General features: G+C 57.1%; 12 non-coding genes across 12 annotated transcripts; all 12 read left to right on the plus strand.

Moving 5' to 3' along the window:
* Positions 1–460: 460 nt before the first annotated feature.
* On the plus strand, positions 461–579 carry LOC140414449 (5S ribosomal RNA). Its single transcript, XR_011943582.1, has one exon. It is a non-coding gene; the product is annotated as a 5S ribosomal RNA (ribosomal RNA).
* A 690-nt stretch (positions 580–1,269) lies between these two features.
* Positions 1,270–1,388, plus strand: LOC140414132 (5S ribosomal RNA). Its single transcript, XR_011943278.1, has one exon. It is a non-coding gene; the product is annotated as a 5S ribosomal RNA (ribosomal RNA).
* Positions 1,389–2,082: 694 nt separating this feature from the next.
* LOC140414408 (5S ribosomal RNA) lies at positions 2,083–2,201 on the plus strand. The gene has a single exon (XR_011943543.1). It is a non-coding gene; the product is annotated as a 5S ribosomal RNA (ribosomal RNA).
* Positions 2,202–2,895: 694 nt separating this feature from the next.
* On the plus strand, positions 2,896–3,014 carry LOC140413969 (5S ribosomal RNA). The gene has a single exon (XR_011943117.1). It is a non-coding gene; the product is annotated as a 5S ribosomal RNA (ribosomal RNA).
* Positions 3,015–3,704: 690 nt separating this feature from the next.
* LOC140414573 (5S ribosomal RNA) lies at positions 3,705–3,823 on the plus strand. The gene has a single exon (XR_011943711.1). It is a non-coding gene; the product is annotated as a 5S ribosomal RNA (ribosomal RNA).
* A 694-nt stretch (positions 3,824–4,517) lies between these two features.
* LOC140414460 (5S ribosomal RNA) lies at positions 4,518–4,636 on the plus strand. Its single transcript, XR_011943593.1, has one exon. It is a non-coding gene; the product is annotated as a 5S ribosomal RNA (ribosomal RNA).
* A 690-nt stretch (positions 4,637–5,326) lies between these two features.
* LOC140414471 (5S ribosomal RNA) lies at positions 5,327–5,445 on the plus strand. The gene has a single exon (XR_011943604.1). It is a non-coding gene; the product is annotated as a 5S ribosomal RNA (ribosomal RNA).
* A 694-nt stretch (positions 5,446–6,139) lies between these two features.
* On the plus strand, positions 6,140–6,258 carry LOC140413486 (5S ribosomal RNA). Its single transcript, XR_011942654.1, has one exon. It is a non-coding gene; the product is annotated as a 5S ribosomal RNA (ribosomal RNA).
* Positions 6,259–6,952: 694 nt separating this feature from the next.
* On the plus strand, positions 6,953–7,071 carry LOC140414483 (5S ribosomal RNA). Its single transcript, XR_011943615.1, has one exon. It is a non-coding gene; the product is annotated as a 5S ribosomal RNA (ribosomal RNA).
* Positions 7,072–7,765: 694 nt separating this feature from the next.
* On the plus strand, positions 7,766–7,884 carry LOC140414035 (5S ribosomal RNA). The gene has a single exon (XR_011943182.1). It is a non-coding gene; the product is annotated as a 5S ribosomal RNA (ribosomal RNA).
* Positions 7,885–8,578: 694 nt separating this feature from the next.
* On the plus strand, positions 8,579–8,697 carry LOC140414495 (5S ribosomal RNA). Its single transcript, XR_011943628.1, has one exon. It is a non-coding gene; the product is annotated as a 5S ribosomal RNA (ribosomal RNA).
* Positions 8,698–9,391: 694 nt separating this feature from the next.
* Positions 9,392–9,510, plus strand: LOC140414506 (5S ribosomal RNA). Its single transcript, XR_011943641.1, has one exon. It is a non-coding gene; the product is annotated as a 5S ribosomal RNA (ribosomal RNA).
* Positions 9,511–10,000: the final 490 nt, after the last annotated feature.

Raw genomic sequence — 10,000 nt, forward strand, 5'->3', positions numbered from 1 at the left:
GGCCGCAAGCCAGTGTGTCGGCAGGACGTTCTCTCTCCTAGCCTGAAGGCGCCGCATGAATGCAAGTTGTGGCATTGGGGCTGGTGTGGAAAGCGAAGGAAGAGAGAGCTGGCTTGCATTGCCTGCCTGACCCTTGTGCTGGCTGTGCTGAGAGAAGTGCGCAGCGTTGCAATGTGGAAAGGCAGCAGCGTGCAGGCGGCAGGCTGGTGTGAGGTGGGCGGGGCTTGCAGTTTTCCTTGGGGAGGTGGAGAAGAAAAAAGAGAGCTAGGTGGGGACGGCATGAAGGGGAGCGAGTATCAGGCATATAGGCTAGAATTAGCAGGAGAAGGAGAGAAAGAGGAGGAGAAGTAGAAGTAGAAGTAGAAAAAGAGAGAGAAAAAATTGAAAACAACCGGAAAGAAGAAGTGGCGAGGGTGCTAGGGTGGCCAACTTGAATAGGCGAGAAGACGGTGCTGCAGATGCCTACGGCCATACTAGTCTGAAAACGCCCGATCTCGTCTGATCTCGGAAGCTAAGCAGACTCAGGCCTGGTTAGTACTTGGATGGGAGACCGCCTGGGAATACCAGGTGCAGTAGGCTTTTGCGGCCAGCAGAGACTGCTCACGCCAAGCACTCTCCACACCAGAGGCAGGCCAACCTTTTGCTGCTCTCTGCGTCCTCGCCATTCCTCCCAACACTTGCCTGCGGGCTCAACTCAGGCAGGCGGCTTGGTCGGGCCATTCAGCTGCTGCAGCTTTGCCGGGCCTTTGCAACGCAGCACGGTTGGGTGCCTTGGCGTGCTGCACTTTGATGGGCCCGCCAGCTGGCCCGTGTGGCCGCAAGCCAGTGTGTCGGCAGGACGTTCTCCTAGCCTGAAGGCGCCGCATGAATGCAAGTTGTGGCATTGGGGCTGGTGTGGAAAGCGAAGGAAGAGAGAGCTGGCTTGCATTGCCTGCCTGACCCTTGTGCTGGCTGTGCTGAGAGAAGTGCGCAGCGTTGCAATGTGGAAAGGCAGCAGCGTGCAGGCGGCAGGCTGGTGTGAGGTGGGCGGGGCTTGCAGTTTTCCTTGGGGAGGTGGAGAAGAAAAAAGAGAGCTAGGTGGGGACGGCATGAAGGGGAGCGAGTATCAGGCATATAGGCTAGAATTAGCAGGAGAAGGAGAGAAAGAGGAGGAGAAGTAGAAGTAGAAGTAGAAAAAGAGAGAGAAAAAATTGAAAACAACCGGAAAGAAGAAGTGGCGAGGGTGCTAGGGTGGCCAGCTTGAATAGGCGAGAAGACGGTGCTGCAGATGCCTACGGCCATACTAGTGTGAAAACGCCCGATCTCGTCTGATCTCGGAAGCTAAGCAGACTCAGGCCTGGTTAGTACTTGGATGGGAGACCGCCTGGGAATACCAGGTGCAGTAGGCTTTTGCGGCCAGCAGTGACTGCTCACGCCAAGCACTCTCCACACCAGAGGCAGGCCAACCTTTTGCTGCTCTCTGCGTCCTCGCCATTCCTCCCAACACTTGCCTGCGGGCTCAACTCAGGCAGGCGGCTTGGTCGGGCCATTCAGCTGCTGCAGCTTTGCCGGGCCTTTGCAACGCAGCACGGTTGTGTGCCTTGGCGTGCTGCACTTTGATGGGCACGCCAGCTGGCCCGTGTGGCCGCAAGCCAGTGTGTCGGCAGGACGTTCTCTCTCCTAGCCTGAAGGCGCCGCATGAATGCAAGTTGTGGCATTGGGGCTGGTGTGGAAAGCGAAGGAAGAGAGAGCTGGCTTGCATTGCCTGCCTGACCCTTGTGCTGGCTGTGCTGAGAGAAGTGCGCAGCGTTGCAATGTGGAAAGGCAGCAGCGTGCAGGCGGCAGGCTGGTGTGAGGTAGGCGGGGCTTGCAGTTTTCCTTGAGGAGGTGGAGAAGAAAAAAGAGAGCTCGGTGGGGATGGCATGAAGGGGAGCGAGTATCAGGCATATAGGCTAGAATTAGCAGGAGAAGGAGAGAAAGAGGAGGAGAAGTAGAAGTAGAAGTAGAAAAAGAGAGAGAAAAAATTGAAAACAACCGGAAAGAAGAAGTGGCGAGGGTGCTAGGGTGGCCAGCTTGAATAGGCGAGAAGACGGTGCTGCAGATGCCTACGGCCATACTAGTCTGAAAACGCCCGATCTCGTCTGATCTCGTAAGCTAAGCAGACTCAGGCCTGGTTAGTACTTGGATGGGAGACCGCCTGGGAATACCAGGTGCAGTAGGCTTTTGCGGCCAGCAGTGACTGCTCACGCCAAGCACTCTCCACACCAGAGGCAGGCCAACCTTTTGCTGCTCTCTGCGTCCTCGCCATTCCTCCCAACACTTGCCTGCGGGCTCAACTCAGGCAGGCGGCTTGGTCGGGCCATTCAGCTGCTGCAGCTTTGCCGGGCCTTTGCAACGCAGCACGGTTGTGTGCCTTGGCGTGCTGCACTTTGATGGGCACGCCAGCTGGCCCGTGTGGCCGCAAGCCAGTGTGTCGGCAGGACGTTCTCTCTCCTAGCCTGAAGGCGCCGCATGAATGCAAGTTGTGGCATTGGGGCTGGTGTGGAAAGCGAAGGAAGAGAGAGCTGGCTTGCATTGCCTGCCTGACCCTTGTGCTGGCTGTGCTGAGAGAAGTGCGCAGCGTTGCAATGTGGAAAGGCAGCAGCGTGCAGGCGGCAGGCTGGTGTGAGGTAGGCGGGGCTTGCAGTTTTCCTTGAGGAGGTGGAGAAGAAAAAAGAGAGCTCGGTGGGGATGGCATGAAGGGGAGCGAGTATCAGGCATATAGGCTAGAATTAGCAGGAGAAGGAGAGAAAGAGGAGGAGAAGTAGAAGTAGAAGTAGAAAAAGAGAGAGAAAAAATTGAAAACAACCGGAAAGAAGAAGTGGCGAGGGTGCTAGGGTGGCCAGCTTGAATAGGCGAGAAGACGGTGCTGCAGATGCCTACGGCCATACTAGTCTGAAAACGCCCGATCTCGTCTGATCTCGGAAGCTAAGCAAACTCAGGCCTGGTTAGTACTTGGATGGGAGACCGCCTGGGAATACCAGGTGCAGTAGGCTTTTGCGGCCAGCAGTGACTGCTCACGCCAAGCACTCTCCACACCAGAGGCAGGCCAACCTTTTGCTGCTCTCTGCGTCCTCGCCATTCCTCCCAACACTTGCCTGCGGGCTCAACTCAGGCAGGCGGCTTGGTCGGGCCATTCAGCTGCTGCAGCTTTGCCGGGCCTTTGCAACGCAGCACGGTTGGGTGCCTTGGCGTGCTGCACTTTGATGGGCCCGCCAGCTGGCCCGTGTGGCCGCAAGCCAGTGTGTCGGCAGGACGTTCTCCTAGCCTGAAGGCGCCGCATGAATGCAAGTTGTGGCATTGGGGCTGGTGTGGAAAGCGAAGGAAGAGAGAGCTGGCTTGCATTGCCTGCCTGACCCTTGTGCTGGCTGTGCTGAGAGAAGTGCGCAGCGTTGCAATGTGGAAAGGCAGCAGCGTGCAGGCGGCAGGCTGGTGTGAGGTGGGCGGGGCTTGCAGTTTTCCTTGGGGAGGTGGAGAAGAAAAAAGAGAGCTAGGTGGGGACGGCATGAAGGGGAGCGAGTATCAGGCATATAGGCTAGAATTAGCAGGAGAAGGAGAGAAAGAGGAGGAGAAGTAGAAGTAGAAGTAGAAAAAGAGAGAGAAAAAATTGAAAACAACCGGAAAGAAGAAGTGGCGAGGGTGCTAGGGTGGCCAGCTTGAATAGGCGAGAAGACGGTGCTGCAGATGCCTACGGCCATACTAGTCTGAAAACGCCCAATCTCGTCTGATCTCGGAAGCTAAGCAGACTCAGGCCTGGTTAGTACTTGGATGGGAGACCGCCTGGGAATACCAGGTGCAGTAGGCTTTTGCGGCCAGCAGTGACTGCTCACGCCAAGCACTCTCCACACCAGAGGCAGGCCAACCTTTTGCTGCTCTCTGCGTCCTCGCCATTCCTCCCAACACTTGCCTGCGGGCTCAACTCAGGCAGGCGGCTTGGTCGGGCCATTCAGCTGCTGCAGCTTTGCCGGGCCTTTGCAACGCAGCACGGTTGTGTGCCTTGGCGTGCTGCACTTTGATGGGCACGCCAGCTGGCCCGTGTGGCCGCAAGCCAGTGTGTCGGCAGGACGTTCTCTCTCCTAGCCTGAAGGCGCCGCATGAATGCAAGTTGTGGCATTGGGGCTGGTGTGGAAAGCGAAGGAAGAGAGAGCTGGCTTGCATTGCCTGCCTGACCCTTGTGCTGGCTGTGCTGAGAGAAGTGCGCAGCGTTGCAATGTGGAAAGGCAGCAGCGTGCAGGCGGCAGGCTGGTGTGAGGTAGGCGGGGCTTGCAGTTTTCCTTGAGGAGGTGGAGAAGAAAAAAGAGAGCTCGGTGGGGATGGCATGAAGGGGAGCGAGTATCAGGCATATAGGCTAGAATTAGCAGGAGAAGGAGAGAAAGAGGAGGAGAAGTAGAAGTAGAAGTAGAAAAAGAGAGAGAAAAAATTGAAAACAACCGGAAAGAAGAAGTGGCGAGGGTGCTAGGGTGGCCAGCTTGAATAGGCGAGAAGACGGTGCTGCAGATGCCTACGGCCATACTAGTCTGAAAACGCCCGATCTCGTCTGATCTCGGAAGCTAAGCAGACTCAGGCCTGGTTAGTACTTGGATGGGAGACCGCCTGGGAATACCAGGTGCAGTAGGCTTTTGCGGCCAGCAGTGACTGCTCACGCCAAGCACTCTCCACACCAGAGGCAGGCCAACCTTTTGCTGCTCTCTGCGTCCTCGCCATTCCTCCCAACACTTGCCTGCGGGCTCAACTCAGGCAGGCGGCTTGGTCGGGCCATTCAGCTGCTGCAGCTTTGCCGGGCCTTTGCAACGCAGCACGGTTGGGTGCCTTGGCATGCTGCACTTTGATGGGCCCGCCAGCTGGCCCGTGTGGCCGCAAGCCAGTGTGTCGGCAGGACGTTCTCCTAGCCTGAAGGCGCCGCATGAATGCAAGTTGTGGCATTGGGGCTGGTGTGGAAAGCGAAGGAAGAGAGAGCTGGCTTGCATTGCCTGCCTGACCCTTGTGCTGGCTGTGCTGAGAGAAGTGCGCAGCGTTGCAATGTGGAAAGGCAGCAGCGTGCAGGCGGCAGGCTGGTGTGAGGTGGGCGGGGCTTGCAGTTTTCCTTGGGGAGGTGGAGAAGAAAAAAGAGAGCTAGGTGGGGACGGCATGAAGGGGAGCGAGTATCAGGCATATAGGCTAGAATTAGCAGGAGAAGGAGAGAAAGAGGAGGAGAAGTAGAAGTAGAAGTAGAAAAAGAGAGAGAAAAAATTGAAAACAACCGGAAAGAAGAAGTGGCGAGGGTGCTAGGGTGGCCAGCTTGAATAGGCGAGAAGACGGTGCTGCAGATGCCTACGGCCATACTAGTCTGAAAACGCCCGATCTCGTCTGATCTCGGAAGCTAAGCAGACTCAGGCCTGGTTAGTACTTGGATGGGAGACCGCCTGGGAATACCAGGTGCAGTAGGCTTTTGCGGCCAGCAGTGACTGCTCACGCCAAGCACTCTCCACACCAGAGGCAGGCCAACCTTTTGCTGCTCTCTGCGTCCTCGCCATTCCTCCCAACACTTGCCTGCGGGCTCAACTCAGGCAGGCGGCTTGGTCGGGCCATTCAGCTGCTGCAGCTTTGCCGGGCCTTTGCAACGCAGCACGGTTGTGTGCCTTGGCGTGCTGCACTTTGATGGGCACGCCAGCTGGCCCGTGTGGCCGCAAGCCAGTGTGTCGGCAGGACGTTCTCTCTCCTAGCCTGAAGGCGCCGCATGAATGCAAGTTGTGGCATTGGGGCTGGTGTGGAAAGCGAAGGAAGAGAGAGCTGGCTTGCATTGCCTGCCTGACCCTTGTGCTGGCTGTGCTGAGAGAAGTGCGCAGCGTTGCAATGTGGAAAGGCAGCAGCGTGCAGGCGGCAGGCTGGTGTGAGGTAGGCGGGGCTTGCAGTTTTCCTTGAGGAGGTGGAGAAGAAAAAAGAGAGCTCGGTGGGGATGGCATGAAGGGGAGCGAGTATCAGGCATATAGGCTAGAATTAGCAGGAGAAGGAGAGAAAGAGGAGGAGAAGTAGAAGTAGAAGTAGAAAAAGAGAGAGAAAAAATTGAAAACAACCGGAAAGAAGAAGTGGCGAGGGTGCTAGGGTGGCCAGCTTGAATAGGCGAGAAGACGGTGCTGCAGATGCCTACGGCCATACTAGTCTGAAAACGCCCGATCTCGTCTGATCTCGGAAGCTAAGCAGACTCAGGCCTGGTTAGTACTTGGATGGGAGACCGCCTGGGAATACCAGGTGCAGTAGTCTTTTGCGGCCAGCAGTGACTGCTCACGCCAAGCACTCTCCACACCAGAGGCAGGCCAACCTTTTGCTGCTCTCTGCGTCCTCGCCATTCCTCCCAACACTTGCCTGCGGGCTCAACTCAGGCAGGCGGCTTGGTCGGGCCATTCAGCTGCTGCAGCTTTGCCGGGCCTTTGCAACGCAGCACGGTTGTGTGCCTTGGCGTGCTGCACTTTGATGGGCACGCCAGCTGGCCCGTGTGGCCGCAAGCCAGTGTGTCGGCAGGACGTTCTCTCTCCTAGCCTGAAGGCGCCGCATGAATGCAAGTTGTGGCATTGGGGCTGGTGTGGAAAGCGAAGGAAGAGAGAGCTGGCTTGCATTGCCTGCCTGACCCTTGTGCTGGCTGTGCTGAGAGAAGTGCGCAGCGTTGCAATGTGGAAAGGCAGCAGCGTGCAGGCGGCAGGCTGGTGTGAGGTAGGCGGGGCTTGCAGTTTTCCTTGAGGAGGTGGAGAAGAAAAAAGAGAGCTCGGTGGGGATGGCATGAAGGGGAGCGAGTATCAGGCATATAGGCTAGAATTAGCAGGAGAAGGAGAGAAAGAGGAGGAGAAGTAGAAGTAGAAGTAGAAAAAGAGAGAGAAAAAATTGAAAACAACCGGAAAGAAGAAGTGGCGAGGGTGCTAGGGTGGCCAGCTTGAATAGGCGAGAAGACGGTGCTGCAGATGCCTACGGCCATACTAGTCTGAAAACGCCCGATCTCGTCTGATCTCGGAAGCTAAGCAGACTCAGGCCTGGTTAGTACTTGGATGGGAGACCGCCTGGGAATACCAGGTGCAGTAGGCTTTTGCGGCCAGCAGTGACTGCTCACGCCAAGCACTCTCCACACCAGAGGCAGGCCAACCTTTTGCTGCTCTCTGCGTCCTCGCCATTCCTCCCAACACTTGCCTGCGGGCTCAACTCAGGCAGGCGGCTTGGTCGGGCCATTCAGCTGCTGCAGCTTTGCCGGGCCTTTGCAACGCAGCACGGTTGTGTGCCTTGGCGTGCTGCACTTTGATGGGCACGCCAGCTGGCCCGTGTGGCCGCAAGCCAGTGTGTCGGCAGGACGTTCTCTCTCCTAGCCTGAAGGCGCCGCATGAATGCAAGTTGTGGCATTGGGGCTGGTGTGGAAAGCGAAGGAAGAGAGAGCTGGCTTGCATTGCCTGCCTGACCCTTGTGCTGGCTGTGCTGAGAGAAGTGCGCAGCGTTGCAATGTGGAAAGGCAGCAGCGTGCAGGCGGCAGGCTGGTGTGAGGTAGGCGGGGCTTGCAGTTTTCCTTGAGGAGGTGGAGAAGAAAAAAGAGAGCTCGGTGGGGATGGCATGAAGGGGAGCGAGTATCAGGCATATAGGCTAGAATTAGCAGGAGAAGGAGAGAAAGAGGAGGAGAAGTAGAAGTAGAAGTAGAAAAAGAGAGAGAAAAAATTGAAAACAACCGGAAAGAAGAAGTGGCGAGGGTGCTAGGGTGGCCAGCTTGAATAGGCGAGAAGACGGTGCTGCAGATGCCTACGGCCATACTAGTCTGAAAACGCCCGATCTCGTCTGATCTCGGAAGCTAAGCAGACTCAGGCCTGGTTAGTACTTGGATGGGAGACCGCCTGGAAATACCAGGTGCAGTAGGCTTTTGCGGCCAGCAGTGACTGCTCACGCCAAGCACTCTCCACACCAGAGGCAGGCCAACCTTTTGCTGCTCTCTGCGTCCTCGCCATTCCTCCCAACACTTGCCTGCGGGCTCAACTCAGGCAGGCGGCTTGGTCGGGCCATTCAGCTGCTGCAGCTTTGCCGGGCCTTTGCAACGCAGCACGGTTGTGTGCCTTGGCGTGCTGCACTTTGATGGGCACGCCAGCTGGCCCGTGTGGCCGCAAGCCAGTGTGTCGGCAGGACGTTCTCTCTCCTAGCCTGAAGGCGCCGCATGAATGCAAGTTGTGGCATTGGGGCTGGTGTGGAAAGCGAAGGAAGAGAGAGCTGGCTTGCATTGCCTGCCTGACCCTTGTGCTGGCTGTGCTGAGAGAAGTGCGCAGCGTTGCAATGTGGAAAGGCAGCAGCGTGCAGGCGGCAGGCTGGTGTGAGGTGGGCGGGGCTTGCAGTTTTCCTTGGGGAGGTGGAGAAGAAAAAAGAGAGCTAGGTGGGGACGGCATGAAGGGGAGCGAGTATCAGGCATATAGGCTAGAATTAGCAGGAGAAGGAGAGAAAGAGGAGGAGAAGTAGAAGTAGAAGTAGAAAAAGAGAGAGAAAAAATTGAAAACAACCGGAAAGAAGAAGTGGCGAGGGTGCTAGGGTGGCCAGCTTGAATAGGCGAGAAGACGGTGCTGCAGATGCCTACGGCCATACTAGTCTGAAAACGCCCGATCTCGTCTGATCTCGGAAGCTAAGCAGACTCAGGCCTGGTTAGTACTTGGATGGGAGACCGCCTGGGAATACCAGGTGCAGTAGGCTTTTGCGGCCAGCAGTGACTGCTCACGCCAAGCACTCTCCACACCAGAGGCAGGCCAACCTTTTGCTGCTCTCTGCGTCCTCGCCATTCCTCCCAACACTTGCCTGCGGGCTCAACTCAGGCAGGCGGCTTGGTCGGGCCATTCAGCTGCTGCAGCTTTGCCGGGCCTTTGCAACGCAGCACGGTTGTGTGCCTTGGCGTGCTGCACTTTGATGGGCACGCCAGCTGGCCCGTGTGGCCGCAAGCCAGTGTGTCGGCAGGACGTTCTCTCTCCTAGCCTGAAGGCGCCGCATGAATGCAAGTTGTGGCATTGGGGCTGGTGTGGAAAGCGAAGGAAGAGAGAGCTGGCTTGCATTGCCTGCCTGACCCTTGTGCTGGCTGTGCTGAGAGAAGTGCGCAGCGTTGCAATGTGGAAAGGCAGCAGCGTGCAGGCGGCAGGCTGGTGTGAGGTAGGCGGGGCTTGCAGTTTTCCTTGAGGAGGTGGAGAAGAAAAAAGAGAGCTCGGTGGGGATGGCATGAAGGGGAGCGAGTATCAGGCATATAGGCTAGAATTAGCAGGAGAAGGAGAGAAAGAGGAGGAGAAGTAGAAGTAGAAGTAGAAAAAGAGAGAGAAAAAATTGAAAACAACCGGAAAGAAGAAGTGGCGAGGGTGCTAGGGTGGCCAGCTTGAATAGGCGAGAAGACGGTGCTGCAGATGCCTACGGCCATACTAGTCTGAAAACGCCCGATCTCGTCTGATCTCGGAAGCTAAGCAGACTCAGGCCTGGTTAGTACTTGGATGGGAGACCGCCTGGGAATACCAGGTGCAGTAGGCTTTTGCGGCCAGCAGTGACTGCTCACGCCAAGCACTCTCCACACCAGAGGCAGGCCAACCTTTTGCTGCTCTCTGCGTCCTCGCCATTCCTCCCAACACTTGCCTGCGGGCTCAACTCAGGCAGGCGGCTTGGTCGGGCCATTCAGCTGCTGCAGCTTTGCCGGGCCTTTGCAACGCAGCACGGTTGTGTGCCTTGGCGTGCTGCACTTTGATGGGCCCGCCAGCTGGCCCGTGTGGCCGCAAGCCAGTGTGTCGGCAGGACGTTCTCTCTCCTAGCCTGAAGGCGCCGCATGAATGCAAGTTGTGGCATTGGGGCTGGTGTGGAAAGCGAAGGAAGAGAGAGCTGGCTTGCATTGCCTGCCTGACCCTTGTGCTGGCTGTGCTGAGAGAAGTGCGCAGCGTTGCAATGTGGAAAGGCAGCAGCGTGCAGGCGGCAGGCTGGTGTGAGGTGGGCGGGGCTTGCAGTTTTCCTTGGGGAGGTGGAGAAGAAA

The sequence above is a fragment of the Scyliorhinus torazame genome, chromosome 4 (genome assembly GCF_047496885.1).
Source record: "Scyliorhinus torazame isolate Kashiwa2021f chromosome 4, sScyTor2.1, whole genome shotgun sequence".
Lineage (NCBI taxonomy): Eukaryota > Metazoa > Chordata > Chondrichthyes > Carcharhiniformes > Scyliorhinidae > Scyliorhinus > Scyliorhinus torazame.